The sequence below is a fragment of the Mustela lutreola genome, chromosome 5 (assembly GCF_030435805.1).
Source record: "Mustela lutreola isolate mMusLut2 chromosome 5, mMusLut2.pri, whole genome shotgun sequence".
Classification (NCBI taxonomy): Eukaryota; Metazoa; Chordata; class Mammalia; order Carnivora; family Mustelidae; genus Mustela; species Mustela lutreola.
In genome coordinates, this window is record NC_081294.1 from 152,155,559 (window position 1) to 152,176,275 (window position 20,717).

At 46.9% G+C, this 20,717-nt stretch overlaps 1 protein-coding gene and 1 non-coding gene across 5 annotated transcripts in view; one reads left to right on the forward strand and one right to left on the reverse strand.

The window, feature by feature from the left end:
• The window catches only part of RASGEF1C (RasGEF domain family member 1C), an 83,575-nt gene extending 66,357 nt beyond the window's left edge, over window positions 1-17,218 (reverse strand). For 2 of the 4 annotated variants that reach the window (XM_059175945.1, XM_059175933.1), the window contains exon 1: window positions 17,111-17,135. The gene's annotated coding sequence lies outside the window, so the exon portion shown is untranslated. Of the gene's footprint in view, window positions 1-12,681; window positions 12,745-17,110 lie in introns of all 4 variants that reach the window. The other 2 variants (XM_059175936.1, XM_059175942.1) reach the window with 2 other exon arrangements.
• LOC131832884 (U6 spliceosomal RNA) lies at window positions 12,686-12,789 on the forward strand. The gene has a single exon (XR_009354235.1). It is a non-coding gene; the product is annotated as a U6 spliceosomal RNA (small nuclear RNA).
• Window positions 17,219-20,717: the final 3,499 nt, after the last annotated feature.

Consider the following 20,717-nt stretch of genomic DNA (forward strand, 5'->3'; position numbering starts at 1 on the left):
TACTTAGAGGACTTACAGCAGTAAATTCCTATATTAGAAAAAAATAGATATCAAATAATATACTCACATCAATGACCTCAACCTCTACCTTAAGAAACTAGAACAAGAAGAGTAAATGAAACCTAAGTAAACAAAAGAAAGAAAATGATACTTTTTAGAGCACAAATCAATGTATATAACAGAAAAACAATAGAAAAAACAATGAAACAAAAAGCTAGTTTTCTGAGGAGATCAACAAATTTAATAAATATCTAGGCAGACTAATCAGGAAAAAAAGAGGGAATACACAAATTACCAATATCACAAATGGGAAAGGGATATTAATTCAAGTCCCAAAGATATCAAGAGAATAATAAGGAAATATCATGGGCAACTTCATGCCAATCAGTTGACAATTTAGATGATATGGGAAATTTTCTTGAAAGATACAAACTATGTAATCTCAGGAAATAAGAAACAGATAACTGGAATAGCTCTATATCTATCAAAGAAATGGAAATTGTAGTTAAAACCTTCCCATCAAGAATAGGACAAGGATACCTGCTTTCATCACTATTATTCAACATTTTATTGGAAATTCTAGCCAAAGCAATTGGGCAAGAAGAAGAAATAAAGGTATTAATTAGTAAAACTATCTCTACTCACTGATGATATGATCCCATAGAGACAAAATTCCAAAGAACCCATTTAAAAAACTACGAGAGCTAATAAACAAATTCAGTAAAGTGGCAGGGTATAAGATCAAGACACAAAAATCAGTTGTATTTCTATACACCGGCAATTAAAACACTAAAAATGAAATTAAGAAAACAATACCATTTGCAATAGCATTCCAAAGAAGAAAATATCTGAGAATAAATTTAGACAAGAAAGTAGAAGACTTATATTCTGTAAACTATAAAATATTGTTGAAAAGAAATGAAAGAAAATGTGAATTAAAAAAAGACATTCCATGTTCATGGATTAGAAAACTTAAGATCCTAAGAATGATACTACTACTCAAAGCAATCTACATACATAATGCAATCTTTACCAAAATGCCAATGGCTTTAAAAAAGAAACAAACAAAAAACCCAGAAATCCAAACACATCCTAAAATTCATATGGAATTACAAGGGATCCTGAAGAGACAAAAGAATCTCAAAATGAATAACAAAGTAGGATGACTCACATTCCCAATTTTAAAATTTACTGCAAAGCTACAGGATGAAGAATAAGTGGAACTTCCATACATTACTAGTGTGAATATATAATGCTTCAACCACTTTGAAAAAGAATTTCGCAATTTCTTGTAAAGTTAAACATGAACTTACTATATTACTTAGCCATACCACTCCCAGATATTTACTCAAGAAAAATGAAAGCATACATCCCCACAAAGACTTGCATATAAATGTTCATATCAGCTTTATTTATAATAGTCCCAAACATAAACAACCCAAATATCTATCCATAGGCACAATGGGTACACATATTAGATTTTTATTGCTGTGTAACAAATATTACAAACTTAAATAAACATAAACTTACTATCTCTCAGTTTCTCTGGGTCAAGATTCTGGAGCATTTTGGTTGAGTCCTCTGTTCAGGGACTCACCAGGCCAAAAACAGGTGTCAGTAGGGGCTGTCATCATCTTATCTGAGCATTGGGATCCTCTTCTACCCACAAGGAATTTGCATTTGTAGGACTGACACCCTCAGCTCTAAGATGTCACTTTCTGATCACCATGACAGTTTGCTTCTTCAAAGCCAAGAGAATAATCTTTTTCAGGCCACAAATCTGTCTGATTTCAGGAAGGACTCTTTTCCCCTTATGGGGTTCACCTGATTTGGTCAGACCCACCTAGAAGGATCTCCCTTTTCAGTAACTCAAAGTCAACTGACTAAGCACCTCAAATCTCATCATATTCAAAGCTTCCCCCCTACACTCAAGGGGTGGGGATTATCCAGTATGTGTATACCTGGGGTGGAAATCCTGGGGGCTATCTTAGAATGTTGCCCACCACAAAAACAAATTGTGGTATAGCCACACAATAGGGATCTTGCTCAGCAAGGGGCAAAGCTTTCAGTACACACAATAACATGGGCATATTTTGAAATAATTATGCTGGGCCCCTGGGCAGCTCAGTCGATTAAGCATCTGCCTTCAGCTCAGGCCATGATCCCAGGGTCCTGGCATCGAGTCCGGGATCAGGCTCTCTGCTCAGTGGGGAGCCTGCTTCTCCCTCTCCCTCTGCCTCTGCCCCTCTCTGTCTTTCATGAATAAATAAAAAAATCTAAAAAAAATTAAATAACTAAGTCAAAGTGGCGGGATAGATACATTTCATATTTTAATTATAGCATGGTTTCATGAGTGTTTACGTATGTGACTCATGAGTGTTTATTGTATGTCAAATATTCAGATGTTTAAAAAATAAGTTTATAACCTCTGATATTTGATACAGCTCTCAGAAAACATTTAAGTATGTTTCTCTGCTTTAACTGTAATTTAAAAAAAATTTTAAATACAGGTCATTTATTTCTGATGAATACACTGAAACTGAGATTTGTGGTAAGCACAGAATGCTCACCTGATTTTGAAGACAGCATGAAAACAGATCATGAGGAAGTTTCATATTGATTACTGGTTGGAATAATAACATTTTGGAGATACTGGGCTATATAAAATAGATTACTAATCTTAATTTTACTTTTTTTAAAAAATGTGACCACAAGAAAATTAAAAATTACTCACAGGACTCCACAACATTTCTACTGGGCCATGCTGTTCTAGATCAGACTACCCACAAGTTTCACACGCCACGAGGAGACAAACAGCCAAATCCAGAATGAGGGCCACTCTGAGGAACCAATGTCCCCATTTCTCTGGGAAATCAATGGATCCAAGGCCAAAACAAACAAACAAACAAAAACCCAAAACAGAACAAAGGAAAGCAAGCAAGCAAACAACAAAGTGCAGAGGGGAGGAAAGGACTTTTCTAGAAGAAAGCTCAGTGTGTTGAGCTTGCTTCGATCCTGATTTGAGCAAACAAAGTGCGAAAATATACCTTTTAAGTAATTGAGGCATCTGATTATGGACTGGCTGTTCAACAACATTAAGAAACTATTACCCATTTCAGATTAGGCATGTCAATGATGTGATGCTTCTGTAGATACAAGCCGTCCATATCAGAGTCCCAGCAGGGTGGTGACAGGGTTGGGGCACAGATGAGGAAGATGAGCCATGAGCTTATAGCAGGGGAGCTGGGCGCTGGGGACATAGTGGTGGTTCGTTTGCCCTGTTCTTTATACATTATTATTATTATTATTATTATTATTATTTACATTGGCTCCCCACCCAACATCCAGTATGGAGCACAGCACGGGGCTTGAACACACAACCCCAAGATCAAGAGTCACACTGAGCCACCCAGGCGCCCCTGCCCTATTGTCCATACATTTAAGAGTTTGAAAATTTCTGTAAGAAAAAGTTAAAAAAAGAAAAAAAAGGGAAAACAGAAAGCATGTGACTTTCTCCCTGAAAGTCCCATGGGGGCACGGGTGTTGTGTGACCTTGGTCCGCCCTCCCTGACTGCGCAGGGTGGGAGGTGAAGACGGCAGCGGGAGGGGACGCAGGCTTCCTCCCTAAGGCAAGTGGCAACAGCGCCCATCAGTTTATTACACGCACTGTGCATCTGTCAACGGCGCTGCTCCTGAAATCAGTTACAGCGCCATAACCTAATTTGTTTCCCCCTCCTTACGCTCGCTGTTTGCAAAATATAGGGACTTTCTCCCCGGCAAACATTTCAGAACCGCAACATGTAGACACTTAAAGCCCTTTTCATCATCCAAAGTGCTAATACAATTTGGCTGTGCTCATGCAGAAACATCTGTTTTCAATCCATGGGCCACTGGGGGCCTGCACTTCACGCCCGGGAGCAGCTGTCACACGCTCAGCCATCTCAGGGTCTTTAATTGTTTCCATAATCCCCCTTGCACGCATTCACACAAAACACCGGGTGTGCAAGGTCTTATCCTGAAGGTGCTTGTCAGAACAGACCTGGCGTCAGAGCCACTGAGCTGTGACTGTCCCTCATATGGTCTGGGCATGGCGCCCCTGGGGGACTCCACCACCGTTAAGCCTCAAAGGACTGGGGAGTTCAACCATTTTCCTGGGGATACATCAAGAGTAGGTCTCGCCTCCCACCAGGGGCTCTGATGTGTGGTTAGCCTTCGCTGAAGATCAGAGCCAGCCGCTCCCCCTAGGCACCTGCCCAGGGTGGGTCTGGGGCCTGCGTGTGACCCAGTCCAGAGCCCTGGCCCTCCCTCCCGGCCCCTCTGCCTGCTTCTCTCGTGTTTGTGCCTGCTGGTTAAGAGGTAAGAGGCCCAGAGCCCTCCCATATACTGGTCACCCCCATGCTGCACTCCCATCCTGTGGGCATTGTGGCTGCGAAAGTGGTCCAGTGCCTGTCCTCAAGCTGCTCAGAGCAAGATGCAGAGGGTACTGAGTTGCTGGGGTCTCTGATTGTCTAGACCGTTGCTCCTTCCTCCCCTCCTACCTGGCCACCCACATTCTTTCCAACTCCTGATTGACCTTCCCAAGCAGCTGGGGGGAGCATGGCCACCTCCAGGGAGCCTCTCTTGAGGTGACCGCAGCTAGAGCTTTCCCTCACCCAAGTGTGAGCTCAGGGACACCCTGGGCCCCACACCAGAGCTTGCTACAAAGAGGTGCCCTGCTGATCCGTGGTTTGATGAACATAGTGGTCTTCCAAAGGGAAAGTGTATCCCTTTCCCCTTGTGCAGACCAACATGAAGGAATGTGGGAAGAATACACGAGACCTGCTTTTTAACATTTTAGCATTTGCTGAAAGTGCTATTGTTATATAATGTTTGCTACGTGAAAATGTTACCTGTAGAAGATAAGTTATGAAGCATGATGACAAATTAGATGCCTGGAGCCCTCTATCCAGTCAGGCAGTGAAAGAAACATTACCAATCCCTCCATTTCTTCCACCTGTGCCATCCCCCCTACTGACCCCACTTCCACCATTCCCTCTATCAGGAACTTCAAAAAATTCATTAGAAATATTTTACCTAACTCATATAACTCCATACAAAAACAAACAAACAAACAAACAAACAAACCTCCAAATAATCCAATTAAAATGGATTAATTATGATTGATTGTTAATGATTAATTATACTTTAACTTATAAAAAAGGGTTGAGGATCTGAATAGATGTTTTTTTTCCAAAAAAATATATATAGATGGCCAATAGGCACATGAAAAGATGTCAATGTCACCCATCATCAGGGAAATGCAAAACCAAACCACAATGAGATAGTACCTCACACCTGTCAAAATGACTAGTATCAAAAAGACAACAAATGACAAGTGTTGGCAAGGATGTGGAGAGAAGGGAACACTTGTCATCACTGTTGGTGGGAATGTAAATTGGTGAAGCCCTGTGAGAAACAGTATGGAGTTTCCTCAAGAAACTAAAAATAGACCCACCATATGATCCAACAATTCCACTTTAGGTATTGATCCAAAGGAAACAAAAATGCTAAGTTGAAAAGATATCTGCACCCCCATGTTCACTGTATCATTGTTTATAATAGCCAAGCTATGGAAACAGCCTAAGTGTCCACTCATGGATAAATGCATAAAGAAAATGTGGTATGCAGCTTACATCATCCTCAATGGTGAAAACCTGAGAGTTTTCCCCCTAAGGCCAGGAACAAGCAAGGATGTCCACTCTCACCACTGTTATTTAACATAGTACTGGCAGCTTAGCCATAGCAATCAGACAAGAAAAAGAAATAGAAGGAAGGCATCCAAATTAGTGAGGAAGAAGAAAAATTCCACTATTTGCAGATGACATGATATCGTAAAGAGAAAACCCTAAAGACTCCACCAAAAACTACCAGAATTGATAAATGAATTCAGTAAGGTTGCAGGATAAAATCAATGTACAGAAATCTATTGCATTTCTATATAGTAATAATGAAGCAGCAGCAAGAGAAGTTAAGAAAATAATCTCATTTACAATTGCACCAAAAATAATAAGACACCTAGGAAAAAACTTAACCTAAGATGTGAAAGACCTGAAAAATATAAAACAGGGATGAAAGAAATTGAAGACAACACAAAGAAATGTAAAGACATTCCATGTTCATGGATTGGAAAAAGAAATGTTAAAATAGTTCTACTGCCCAAAGTGATCTACACATTTAAATATCCCTATCCAAATACCAAAAGCATTTTTCACAGAGCTAGAACAAATAATCCTAAAATTTGTATGGACTCATAAGAGACCCTAAATACCAAAGCAATCTTGAAAAAGAAAAACCAAATGGGAGGTATCACAATCCCAGACTTTAAGCAGTAATCAAAACAGTATGGTATGGGCCCAAAAATAGACACATAGATCAATGGAACAGAATAGAAAGCCCAGAAATAAACCCATAATTTTTTTTTAAAGATTCTGTTTATTTATTTGACAGACAAAGATAGGCAGAGAGGCAGGCAGAGGGAAAGAGAGGAGGAAGAAGGCTCCCTACTAAGCAGAGAGCCCGATGTGGGGCTCAATCCCAGGACCCTGGGATCATGACCTGAGCTGAAGGCAGAGGCTTTAACCCACTGAGCCACCCAGGTGCCCCTAAACCTGTAATTCTATGGTGAATTATTCTCTGATGAACAAAAAAAGAGATGCAAAAGGAAAAAGACATTCTCTTCAACAAATAGTGTTGGGAAAACTTGACAGCTACATGCAAAAGAAGGAAACTGGACCACTTTCTTATATCATACACAAATATAAACTCAAAATGGATTAAGGACCTATATGTGAAACCTGAAACCATAAAAATTCCAGAAAAGACCACAAGCAGAAACCTCTTTGACATTGGCCAAAGGAATTTCTTTCTAGACAGTTCTCCTGAGGCAATGGAAACAAAAGCAAAAATAATCCATCGGGACTCCATCAAAATAAAAAAACTTCTGCACAGCAAAGAAAACAATCGACAAAACTAAAAGGCAACCTGCTGAATTAGAGAAGATTTTTGCAAATGACACATGTGATAAAGGGTTAGTATCCAAAATATATAAAGAACTGATACAACTCAACACCCCCAAAACAATCTAATTAAAAGTGGGAAGAAGACAAGAGCAGACATTTCTCCAAAAAAGACATCCAGATGGCCAAAAGACACAAGAAAAGATGCTCAACATCAACTAATCATCAGGGAAATGCAAATGACCATAAGATATCATCTCATACCTGTCAGAACAGCTAAAATCAAAAAGATAAGAACCACCAAGTGTTGGTGGTTCTGCATATGTAGACAATGGTCTAGATATGATCTATAGATGTAGACAACGGAGTATTACTCGGCCATAAACATGACAAAATCTTGCCATTTGCAACATGGCTGAATCTAGAGAGTATTATGCTAAGTGAATGAAATAAGCCAGCGAGGGAACACTTCTCTCTCTTATATGTGGAATTTGAGAAAACCAAACTCATAGATCCAGAGCATAGGTAGATGACAGCCAGAGGGGATGTAGGGGTGGGCGAAATGGGGGAAGGGGACTGAAAGGTAGAGACTTCCATTTTTAACCTGGGGAGTGTCATGTACAGCATGGTAACTAGTCGATGACACTGTACTATAGATTTGGACATGATTAAGAGAGTAGATCTTAAAGAAAGAAAATGATATCAGAAGTAGATATCCCTAAGCAATCTGTTGTAGAGCTTGCTTGCCTCTCAGTTTTATAAAAATATCATTTTGTCTATGGTCTATGGTATTCTAGGACTCGATTTTTCCACTTGACATGGGATTTTAAGATGACATTCACCTGATGTTTCTAGGCATCTGCTCTCTGATCATCGGTTACAATGAGTGTCCACGATTTCTTCTTCCATTTTCCTGCCACTGGAACTTGGTGGGTTCTGGTTGCTGCTCCTAAGGGCAGGGCTCAGGGAGCACATGGACACACGATTCTCTGCATGCACAAATTTGTACTCCCACACTTAGATTTGAAGGGTTTCTACGATCCATATTTCCAGCATGCTTCTTAACGTGCATACTTTTTAATTGAATGAACATATATTGGTATTCTTCCTTAAATACTTGATAGAATGCACTAGGCAAGCCACCTGGGCCTGAAAGTTTCTTCCTGGGAAGGCTTTTTAATGATAAATTAAATTCCTTTAACAGAAACCATTGTGCTCAGATTTTCTATTTCTCCTTGTGTCCATTTTGGGAAGTTCTGTCTTTCAAGGCATGTGTCCCTTTTATCAAAGGTATGGGTATTGAAGTTCTCCACAAAAATCCCTTATTATCCCTTTAACATCTGTAGGGTTTTGGTAACTTGTATCTTCTCCTAGTTATTCTTTCTACAAGTTTATCAATTTTATTAATTCTTTCCCAGGTTTTTTTTTCTTTATTGTTTTCTGTTTTACTTATTTTCCACTTCTTGTGAGATAATGTTTATCTCATTTCTTGTGAGATAATGTTTATAAATAAAGAGGCAGTAAGTGCTCAGATAGGCAGGCCCTCCTGGTTGCTTAGCACATGTTCATCTGGTGTTCAGCTGAATGGGCAGAGTGGTGGTTGAGCCGAGAGTCAGGCCCCATAAAGACAAGGAGCAGGCAGGTCACACTGCATAAAGACAGCCCTAACCGTAAACATCTCAGACATAAATAGCATCAACCGAGCTTGAAGCCCACCTGGGCTAAGTGATGCTGTGAGGTCCCCTTATGTCCATGAGCCTCTGTTTTCTCCTCTGGAAAGGCAATGGAAGTTTCTGGAAGAAGTTCCTGAGGCCACACATCCATACTCGTTGGCCCTGCGTGCAAGTGGTTCAACAATCAGAGAGGAGTGTTTGTTTTATTATTATTATTATCCGGCCAAACTCTGTTGCTTTCGGATGCTCTTTGAATTTAAAAACAAACAAATGAACCCTTTGCTGACCAGATAAATCAAGGAAATCTTTACGCTGCAGGAGCAATATTTCGCTGATTTTGAGAGGCTTGCTCCCACCTTTGGGGAGATCTGGTGCATGTAAAGCAGGGATTTACCAATTAGGATGGCCCCTGGGGGCAGGACAGAAAGGCAATGCTGTGGTAGCTTTCTTCAAAACTAATACAACTGAAGCAGCCCCTGCCCCCAGTCCTGGGCCTTTCACAGACAAGTCCGTAGGACTCTTCCTGGCTGAGTTTACATGGCTTGGTGGTGTGGGGCGTCCTTGGTGGTGGTGGCCCAGGTGGTAAGGCCTTAAGGAAGTCATGGAAATGGATGTGGCCTGGATGAGAAGGCTCCTTTTTGCAGACCCGAGCCCAGGAAGCTCTGCCAGGCAAGGGAGGGCCAGGCCCCGCTCTTGCTATTGCTACCGAAAGTGAGGGGGTGTATGCTGGGTCCTGAAGAAGGGGAGGAAATGAACACACAGTGGTTGCTTACTCTGTAGCCAACACTGACATTATGGCCCCCATTTAGTGTCTGGAACCCAGAGGGATCCCCCAGTGAGGAAGCATGGGGTTCGACCCCTGGCCTTCTGCTACCTCTACCTTGAGGAATCTTTGGAGGGCTCTGCATGGAAGGGGGATGGTGGGCATGTTTGCTGAAAGAAGCAGCCCCCTGAGAGCGAGCCCAGTGCCCAGGCCAGGCATCCCCTGGGAAGGCTCAGTGACAGGGACAGGAAGGGGACCAGGAGGGATGACTGGAGAGTGGGAGGGGAAACTGAAACAGAACACCCCAGGAAAACCTGCAGCCCCTGGGCCTGCCTTCTCCTACCCACGGCCCCTCTCCACACCATAGCTGGCAGCTGCCCAGCCCCCAGGAGGGCACAGGATGGACCTGATGGAAGGCGGACTTCTCTTCCTAGATATACATCCATGTCTGTAATTTTAAAACAACTTCAATCCAAAACACTGAGCCTGAGTCAAGTTTTGAGGAAAGAGTCCAACAAATCCAGATTATGGGAGAAAACTGATGTGAAGCCTTCAGACCCCACATCAGGAAAGACAAACAACATGGAGGAACAGTGGTGGGTGGAAAGACTCTCGTAAACACCACAAACATGGGGGGACACCTCGTCACCGACTGGATCCCAGATGCAAAGATAAGACCCGGAAGAACATTCCTGGTGACAGCTGACTACGGGCTGTATATGAAGAAGGTTCCTGTGTTAAGGTCACTTCTTGGGTGTGACCCCTGACCTGAGGTTCTGGAGAAGATCCTTGTCTCTCACACGGTTTGGCAGGCGTGGGGAGCTCTGAGATAAAGCAGCGCTACGAGGTGTTAATAAGGGATGGAGCTAGGTGGGAGTACACCATTCTGTGTGAAGCCTTCGGGGCAAAAATCTTGGGGACATCTCCAGGTCCCTGTAGATAACTGCAGATCAACCAGGAGAGCAGACAAAACCGGCCATACTCGGCCGAGAGCTCAAAAGAGACAGAAAGTGTGTGGGACCAGAGCTGGTTGTCTCGGAAACACCCTGCTTCTAGAGGACGTGGCTCAGAGGTGGAGGCCCTTAGAGGATTGGTGGCAAATGGATAGGGGCGAAGCATCAAGGGCCTACAGAAGCAAAAGTGAATGGTAAATTCAGCAGACAGCTAACCATCCTGCCTCCTGTCCCACTCTGAATAAGGGTGGTGCAGCTCCTAAAACCAACACAAGAGGGCACTCCTGAACCAAGAAACCTGGTGATCCTCAACTCCCCAATGCCAGCCTACATTTTTCTATTATTAGCAGTTCCTGCAAACATAAAGACATTTCTAAGTTAACAAAAGGTAACAGACAGTATCCATACAAAAGAAATATAAGGAGCTGACAATCATTCTCCCCACAAACCACTTTACAGGGGAACAATGTAACACAGCATCAAGCATCAGCATCTTAAGACTTGAACAGTTAAGAAGCATCCTGAGATGTGACAAAACACCTTAAGTATAAATTTGAGAACTGAAAACAGAGATGAACACATACAGAGAACAAAAGGTAAACATGAAACACAACATCATCTCAGAAATGAAGACTAAACCAGATGCTCTCTTAGGGATACTAGATTTGGCTGGGATTTTAATAAATTTTAATAGACTTTAATAAACCTCATTGAGGAGAGGAATGAAAACAACTACAAAACCAGAATTAAATAAAGATAAGAGTAAGGTGCATAAGGAATAACACAAAGATACTGGAAGATGGAGAGAAGTGAGTTGGGGAAAATCGGAGGGGGAGAAGAACTATGAATGATTGTGGACTCTGAGAAACAAACTGAGAGTTTTGGAGGGGAGAGGGGTGGTGGGGTTGGGTGAGCCTGGTGGTGGGTATTAAGGAGGACACGTATTGCATGGAGCACTGGGTATGGTACATAAGCAATGAATTCTGGAACACTGAAATAAAATAAAATAAAAGTATAAAAAAGAAGTTAAGAGGATTATATAGAAAGTGATAGGTATAGAAGATGGAAAAAAAGATCTAGCGTACAGACATAACATTGGAAGAAAAGCAACATAATTAACAGTATAATCATTTTCTTAGAAAATTTTCTGGAAATAAAAAAGAAGACTTAATTTGTATATTCGACTGCTCCCCTGAAGGCACCACAGTATTGGTTCTGAATGGGCAACTCCAAGATAATTCTTCATGAAATGATTAAAATTAAAAAAATCCTTTGGGGCTCCAGGAGAAATGATGAAGTCACTTATAAAAGGAAGAAGAGTGTTTATATCAGATTTCTTGACAATAACATATAAGCAACACAATCCAGAGCAACATTGTAACGAATTCAAGGAAAGCAAGTGTAGGCCGGGATTTTATAACCAGTCAAATTATCCTTCAGCTACCAAGGGTACAGAAAGCCATTTCAACAGGAGAGAAACCAAGGAATATTGTACTGATGAGTCCTTCTGGAAGAAGCCATTAGAAGTGATGCTATATCAGACTGATGAATGACTAGGAAGACCATGGACAAAATAAACATTAGCAAGTCAAATCCAACACCACTGTGCTGGACAGACTCTCAAGGGTCCACTCTCCCTATCTCCTGGCATTCATGCCCTCGAGTGTGGATGGAACCTTTCCCCTAACCAACAGAATATGGCAAAGGGGATGTCAATTCTGTGATTCTGTTATGTAAGACTCTGTCTTGCTAGATTTACTCTAGAGACTCTCTTTGCTGGCCTGACGGCGGAAGAGGCTGTGTTGAGGAAGCCCACAGGTGGGTCTAGTGGGTGGTCCTTAGTAACTGAGGGTGGCTTCCAGAAACCAAGGACAGATTCCAGCCAACCACCAGCACAACACTTAAGTTCTCAGTCAGGCCACTGGAAAGAAGTGAATGCTTCTGGCAACCACATGAATAGAAAAGCAGATCCATTCCTCGTTGAGCCTCTAGATGAGGACCCAGTCTTAGCCAACACCAGCAAGAAGCCAGCAAAGCCATGCCGGGACTTCAGATCCACAGAAATGATGAGATAACGGATGTGTGCCGTTTTAGCTACTGAGTTTATGATAACTTATTACACAGCAAACAGATGGCTCACGTCACCATATTAAAACCTCATATATCATCCCCAAGCGAATTCCATTTCAGGAAGGCAAGGATGGCTTAATGTTCATAATTAACAAATTGTGTGTCTTATTGTTTGCCTTATCCTCTCATCCTGCACCTGAAATTAGGAAATCCATTAATATGACTCATCTTGTACTCACTTTGGCCTCACATGCACTGAAGTTGGAAAGATAAAGAGATCACCATGGCTCCTGCATAAGAAGGACATGAAAATTTGTGAAAGATTCCTTATTTTTGAAGCATTCCATATTTTTAAAATATATATGGTTCATCTTATTCATAGTGTTAGAAGAAATATAATTATCTCTGTATATGTCTTCAATGAAAATCAATATTCATTCCTGATTTTAAGAAGCCACCCAATAAAATAGGAATTAAGGTATACTCCCATATATGTATAGATCTATCCCCCCATCCCCTATCCTAAAGTCAGCATCTCTCCTAATGGGGGAAGACGCCTTTTTACTAAGCTCTCAAAGAGGAAAGGAGGCTCCTTTATAGTCAATATTCAATATGGAATTTGAGGTATTTAGCCAAATTAATTAGAGAAAACAAGTAGATGCACAAAAATCAACAAAGAAGAAGCGAAACTATTTCAATTTTCAGATGGCAGTATACCTAAACTCTCTAAAAGAATTGATGAAACTAACAACAAATAGGGTAGAGAGACACAAAACAACACACAAGCAATGACCCATTCAAGATATGACGGGAGAAAAAAATTTATAATAGCAACAAACAGAGGCATCTGGGTGACTTAGTTGGTTAAGCGGCTGCCTTCAGCTCAGGTCATGATCCCAGGGTCCTGGGATCAAGCCCTACATCGGGCTCTCTGCTCAGCAGCTAGTCTGCCTCTCCCTCTGCCTCTGTGATCCCTCTCCCTCTGTGACTGCTTTCACTCTCTCTAAAATAAATAAAACCTTAAAAAAAAAAAAAGCAACAAACAAAGCCAAGCTCCCAAGAATAAACTTAAGAACAACAACAACAAAAATGGGAGGGAAACTCTAAAATGCTCCCAGAGGTGGTCTTGAACAAATTAAAGACAGAGTCATCTTGAACACACATCCCTTGGTTTCGGATAAGATGGCTCAACTTGATAAAGGTGTCGATTACCCAGAAGAGCATCTGTAAATGTGATATGGTCCCAATAAAAATGAGCATACGCACGCAGGAATAGCTAAAATACCTGGACACAAAAGCAGAGAGGAAGGACCACTAGCCTTATCAGATACTCCAACACAGTAATGGGAGTTGAGTTCAATCTCTCCCTCCTATTGCAATAATTGTGGATAAAACCTCCCTCGCTGTGCACATACATGCAATGGCACCTTTGCAATTTCCCCCACGGGGAACCAGCATATGAAGGGATAGAGCTCGTGAGACAGACCTGAAAGCCCAGACACAGGTCCAGTGCATTTTGGGGTTTATTATTTGATACAGGTGCATTTCAGATCACTGGGGAAAAGATGACCTCTTCAATACATAGTGTTGGGATAGAAAGCGAGACTTTTGGGAAAAAATTCAACTGGACCCATAAACCAAGTACAAAACCAAACTAGCACTGGAAAACACAAGTAGGTGTAAGAACAGCCTAACAAGGATTCAAAATCTAGATGTAATAAAAGAAACATTAAATCAAACATATTAAAAATAGAAAGCTTTTAATGGCAAAAGCTTTAAAACCTGGGAGAAACATTTGCAATGATAATAAAGATAAAACATGAATCTCCCTAATATGTATTTAAACAAACTTTTAAATCCAGGGCAGGGGCAGGGGGAGAGAGAAAAATCCAATAGGGAGCATGAAAAACAGATGGACAGGACAGAAAAATCAGTCAAATGACTCAAATACATATATATGGATGTCTAGTGGCACTTGTAATAGAAATGTAAATTAAAATGCACTGAAATCCTATTTCCCAGGACTCTGAGAGCCGCCAGGTTGCAGGGGAAACACACAGTACCATAGGTTGCTGGGGGGAAAGGGGAATTTGGGAGTAGCTGACAAATAGATACATAGTAACTCCTACTTCTAAGAACTGAAGATACACCTCCACCAATGCCAACAAAGCATGTACAAGGCTATCCTTCCCCCTATTGCTTGGAATAACAAAAGCCTGGAAAAAGGCCCATGTCCATCTGTAGAGCCCAAGCGTCTGCCTTCCACTCAGGTCATGATCCCAGGATCCTGGGACCCAGCCCTGCATCTATCTCAGCCCTGCTTTCCCTCTCCCACTGCCCCTGCTTTTGTTCCCTCTATCACTATGTCTCTTTCTGTCAAATAAATAAGTAAAATCTTAAAAAACAAACAAACAACAGAACTCTGTGGGATATATTCTAAGACGATGCAAATGATTACATATATTGACTTCTGGGGAGAACCAGGTTCTTAGTGTGGGACGAAGACAAAAATACTAATTTTTAGTTTAAAAAAAAAAAAGATTTCTTGCCTTGGTGCATTGAGAACGCCTAAAGACAATGACATTGAGGTGAGCACATCAAACTTGTTTCTAACCCCCCCCCCCCTAAAAGGCATGGAGGCTTCTTGAAGAAGAGGCTGCCTCTAGATCTGGGTCAAAATACAAGTGAGAGCTGGAACATTGCTCAAAGACTTATGGGGACATGTCAAAAGGGCGCGGAGAGCAGCCTGCACACCCAGTCCAAACAGCTAGCAGCGTCCCATCTCATCTGGGCAGACTCTGGGCGGGCACCCCTTCCCCACTGGACACTAGGAGGCTGGTGGGGAGCAGCAGGGACCCACTCCGGAGTAGGGCAGTGAGTGCTGGAACCCAAAGCAGGCTCTCTTGTCCACCAGAGCAGATCACCCCACCACTCCTAGAACATTCCACCCTCTTCACGCCTCCTGGCCCGGTGAGGAGGGAGTTAGCAGGTGGCTGCAGCCCCACAAGGATGGGGATGACTCCACATCAGGTGGGTTAGCTCTTCCTTGATGATCCCGGATGGACACCAGCAGCCTCCTCCATGCGCCCTGAGTCCTCTCTACTCATCCCCGGGGAATCCTTCCCGTATGCAAACTCTGAGCACATCGCACCCAGAGGAAAATCCAGACTTCATGGCACTCCTAACTGGCTCTGTTCAGCTCTTCCCACCTACATCTGCATCTGCCTTAGGGGCCTCAAATCTGCTGTTCCCTCAAACCTTTCCAGTGGGCTCTGCCCTTGGAAGTGAATCCTAGACAGTGGTCACTAGGTGGGGGACTCTCCCTGACCCTCCCTGACCAGGCTAAGGCTAGACCCCCACCCCAGTCTCTCTCTGCCCCAAACACCCTGGTTTTTTTTTTTCTTCCTAGCGGGCATTCTCTGCCAGGACCTCGGTTTTTCCTTTGATTACTATTCAGCTTCCCTAAGCACTTCCTGGGGCTGGGAGCAGACGGCACACAGCTGGGGCTCAGTGAATGTTCTGGGTGGGTAAGTGGACAACCTCCAGCCTCATGTGGGCACCTGGCACAATGGGTTGTAGAGCCAGTCCTACCGCAGTTGGAAACCCAGCTTTGTCACCTTCTAGTCCTGTGACCTTGAATAAGTCCTGTCGCCTCCCTAAGCCTCAGTTACTTCCACTGAAAGAAGGAGACAGAGCTCCTGCCCACAGGTGAATTTTCCAGGGCACTTCTGTGGGTACTGAGACTCGGCAAAACACTTTCCTGCGGGGACCTAGGAGGCAGGAGGGAAGGGACTGGGGTGAGCCCCTCCACCTCCCCAAGCTGCCATGTCTCCCTTTCCATACTGCTCTCAGTCCCCACCTCGGTGCACAGCGTGGGGCAAGGTTGGGAGCCCCCCTCACCACCTCCCCTCCAGGCCTGCCCCACAGACAGGAGTGGACTAGGGGTCCCCTGACCCTGTCTGCAGCCACCTCCTGAGGCACACACTCAGTTCCCCAAGCTGACGCCACTGTTCACTGCAGACTCTCTGATGGGGGCACTGATTGTTTCCTCAATCCCATCCCAGCTTCAGAGACAACATCCTCTTCCCCGCCCCTCTTCACAAGCACCCGGCAAGCCAGCTGTGCCCATTTCATAGACCCGGAAACTGAGGTCCGGCGCGGGGAGGAGGCCCTGGGTCTAGGCTGGCTTTTCCTGCCGCTCGAGTGGCTGCAGAAGCTGGCTGCTCCCCCCGAGTGGAGTGGGGGGGGAGGGCGCGCAGCAGAGCCTGTCTCTGGCCCCGGCGGCCTGGGGAGGTGTGTCCTCCGCAGGTGGCCTCCCGCCATCTCCCCGGCGCACGCACCCCGCAGCCTCCTCCAGCTGTCCCCCACGGCCGCCTCGCCTGCTGCACTCTCCCGCGCGCCGCGTCTCCCGGGCCCGCCAGCCGGCCGGCCACGCGCACTGTCCCCCGCGCGCGCACCTGTGCCCCGGGTCAGGCCCGCGCGTCCCCGCGCAGCGGCTCGGACGCCCGCCGTACCCCCCCAACCCCCGGTTCACCGTCCCGCACCTCCCGCCCCGGCACCCGCGCCCCGCCGCCGCCCGCAGCCCCTCCCCGGCGCCCGCAGCCCCGCGCCCTTGGCCGCAGCGCCCACGTTCCGCTCGGCCGCGCCCCCACTCACCGGCTCCCGGCGCACCCGGACCCCGGGCCCGGCCCATGGGCAGCGCCCGCCGCGCCCGCCGCCAGCCGCGGCGCCTTGGACCCGGGGCGCTGCCTGCCGCCAGCTCTCCGCGCGGTCCCGGGCGCACCCTCCGTGCGCTGGCGTCCGGCCCCGGAGCAGCGCGGCGCGGGGCCCCCTGGCGGCCGCTCGGAGGAGCGCGGGGCGCGCGGGCTGCGGGGTGGGGCTGCGGGCGTCCTGGCCGCGCGGTGGCCTGGCCGCTCCTCTCTGGGCCTCCTGCTCCGCGGCGGCCCTGTCCACGAGCCTCTTCTCCGCTCCAGACCTCAGGGTCAAGGCCGAGCAGGGCGCTCCGCTTTGGCTCATCTCCCACCCCTGTGGCCGGGGCAGCTATGAGCTGCTGCCCGGAGTGGGGACCTCGAACTGCTCTCTCACCTGGCAAACCCCTAGCACCCTAAGACCCCGGTTCTCCCCTTTCCTTAGTGTGGGACCCGGTCGCGCCTCTGGCCTCTCCTCCTGCGATGGCCACTCAGCTGGGGTTTGTCTGTGTCCCTGGGCACACAGGGGCATCAAGGGGGTGGGGAAGGCTGCGCATACCTCCCCCACCCTGACTGCCCTCCGTGGAGGAAGGGATGGCAGCCCCAGGAACTGGCCCACAGGGAGGGTGGGTCACCCCCTGGGGGCGCTGGGTGCTACTAGGACAATGCTGTGCTCTTTCTCTTTTAGAATGGCGGAGGGAGCTGGAACAGGATCCCATGCCCTTTCTCAACTGGCTCTACCTGGACTTTTAAAATCTCCTGGTTTATCCCAGCATGGAGGTCAGGGCATCAGTCCTCTGCTTCAGTCAGAATCGGACCAGTGAGATGTGGCAGAAAACGCAACGCAAACAGCATATGCCAAAATCACTCATTGACTCATGAAGCATATAAATAAATAAATAAATAAATAAATAAAAATTTAAAAAGCCAAGGCATTCTGCCTTCAGGAATAGCTAGATCCAGGTGCTGAAACAATATAAATGGGAATCCACCTCCCCCATCTCCCAGACCCGCTGTGGCAGAATGGCCCCCAGCAGCCTTGGGTTGACACCCTGAGAAAGGGCACACCTGCCTGATAGCTCTGGCCAGACCCCAGAGCTGCCACCCAGAGGCTCAGAGGAGTCTGACTCAGGTCATTTCCGCAGACCTGGACGTGAGGATTACAGGCCTGGGGGTCGCCTCCCCCGAGCTCAGATAAAGTTACCTCTTTGTCATCCCTGAGGTTGGATAGAGTAGGGCTCTGCTCCAAGCATGTCCTGAGGGCTGTTTCCAGAATACTGGACAGGTGAAAACAGCAGAGTCCAGCCTGTGGCTTGCATAGTGGGGGAAACTGAGGCCTGGGGGGAGCAAGTGTCTGCCTGGGGCACACACACGTATTAGGACCAGTGTGATTTGGTTGGACTGGGCAGGGAGACAACAGGGCCTTGGGACAGGACCAGGCCAGAGGCTGGCCCTAGTGAGGGTGATGCCCAAAACCAATGTCAAGGGTCAGGCTGGGGTGAAGAACCAAGGGGAAACAGAGGCAGGCAGGGAATGAGGGCAGGTGCTGGGGCTAATCCTCAGGCTTGTGTACTTTCTTCAAGTCCCACCCCACACCCCTGGCCCTCATGTTAGGCCCAGTGCATCACCCAGGGGTATGCTGGGTTTTAGGGAGAGACGGTTGCAGGAGGGATCCTATAAGAGCCGGACCGCTCACCTGTGACATGAGGGGCCAGAGCAGCCATGTGGGGACACCTCCCCCTCCTGAATGTAGCTCAGAGAAGCAGGACAGTCTCTCCCCACCCTGCTGCCTCTCTTCCAACAAAAGCCTGAGGGCCACTGAGGCCTGATTGTCGTGCTGAATGAAGGCTTGGGAGCAGGGACTGGGGCAGTGCTTGGGGGAGCAGTGGAAACCCGCGGGCAAACTTGCCTGGGGATACAGTCCAGGTTCTAAGTGGGTGAGTTGGTGGGGCTGTGCCCTGTGACAGGAGGAGATGGCCCTGTCCTCTGAGGTTTGCTGTGTCCTTGCCCACTGCACAGGAAGTCAGCATGGCCCAGCAGCCGCTTGAACCGAGTCCTGAGGCCAGCGTGGGACTCTGCGCTGGGCCATCCCAGGGGAAGGAAAGGCTGGCTGCTGGTGCTGGGTCTGGGCCCTGGGGGAAGTCTGGCCGAGCGTCGGTACCAGTTTCTGTAGCCCCCTCCCTGACCCAGCCAAGAGCACACTGTCCAGCAGGGCCCCTCAGCCTGCCCCACCCCACCTCCCCTCCCACCCAGGAGGCACACCCACAGCCTCCTTCCCAGAAATGTGGGGCCCAGGATGGAGGGTGAGCCTCCCCTGCCCCCTCGCCCGTTCCTCCCCGAGATTTCTAGTGAGTACTCCCCGAAGGCCTGTGTGAGCTGGGAACCACACTGGGTGCTGACGGACCTGCCAGCAGGTTATGGGGTTCCTGTCCCCTTAGAGCCCATGGTTCAGAGAGGAGACACTGGAAACTAACCATACAAACAAAAGAATGATATAAGTAACCTTTTCGGGGAACGCTTAGGTGCCACTTGACCTAATACAGGTGAAGTGGTTGGAGTGTGGCTGGGGCCACTTTGGACTGGAGGCCAGGGGAAAGCATTCCCCTTCCCTGGCACAGGTGCGGTTGGGTTGAGACCTGAGTGAGGAGACAGCAGCCCCAAAGGTCAGTGGAAAGAGCATCCTGGGCAGAGGGGATAGCAGAAGCAAAGGCCCTGCGGACAGCATGTGCTTCACACCTTTGTGAGGATGGAAGGAGGCCGGGCACCTGGCGAGGAGAGGATGGTGGATAGAGCGGGAGCCCAGGTGGAAGGTGGCAAGGCCGGGTTGGGGCCTCCTGGGGTGTGAAAACCTGGGACTCTGTTCTCAGGGTGGTGCTCCTGACACTCACGAGCCCTTTTCCAGCACCCCTGGCCCAGTCCCCCTTGCCTATGGCCCAGACCATATCTGGCCCACACAAGCAAGTCTGAGGCCACCTGAGTGCTCCAGCAGCCCAGCACTGGGATGGCAGGACTGGGGTCCCTGTCCTTGCTTCCCTGAGGGTGGATGCAAGGGAGGGGGTGGTAGGCAGGGGAGGGCCCTGGGGCAGCCCCAAGGGTTATTGATGGGGAAGAAGCCACTGGGCGACGGAAAGAGGGGACACGTGTGAGAAGAGCTTAGCTCTTCTCACAGGGCGTACACAGGGGACCTGCGGAGGCTGTGGGCCAGGGGGATTATTTGGAGGACTCCTGGAGGTGGCTGGACTTCGGGCTGCTCGGTCGTCAGGGGTGAAGGAAGGAGACATTGGGGTTCTAGTCACTGCCGACATTCAGCATCTTAGAGCCTGTGAGACCTTGCAGCACGTCTGTCCTAGCTCTTGGCCCGGCCAGAGCAGGGAACTCAGGAAGGAACCTGACACCAAGTGGTGGTGACACCACACAGTGTCACCAGTAAGATCAGAGAATGGCGAGGACAGAGCTTTGGGTTCTGGCCAGTGCGTTTAATTAGTGCGATTCATAGCTCATCTGTTCCTGAGTCTGGTGGAAACTCTCCACGTATAACCATAAGGGCAAAGCTCCAGGAGACAGTCATCAGATAG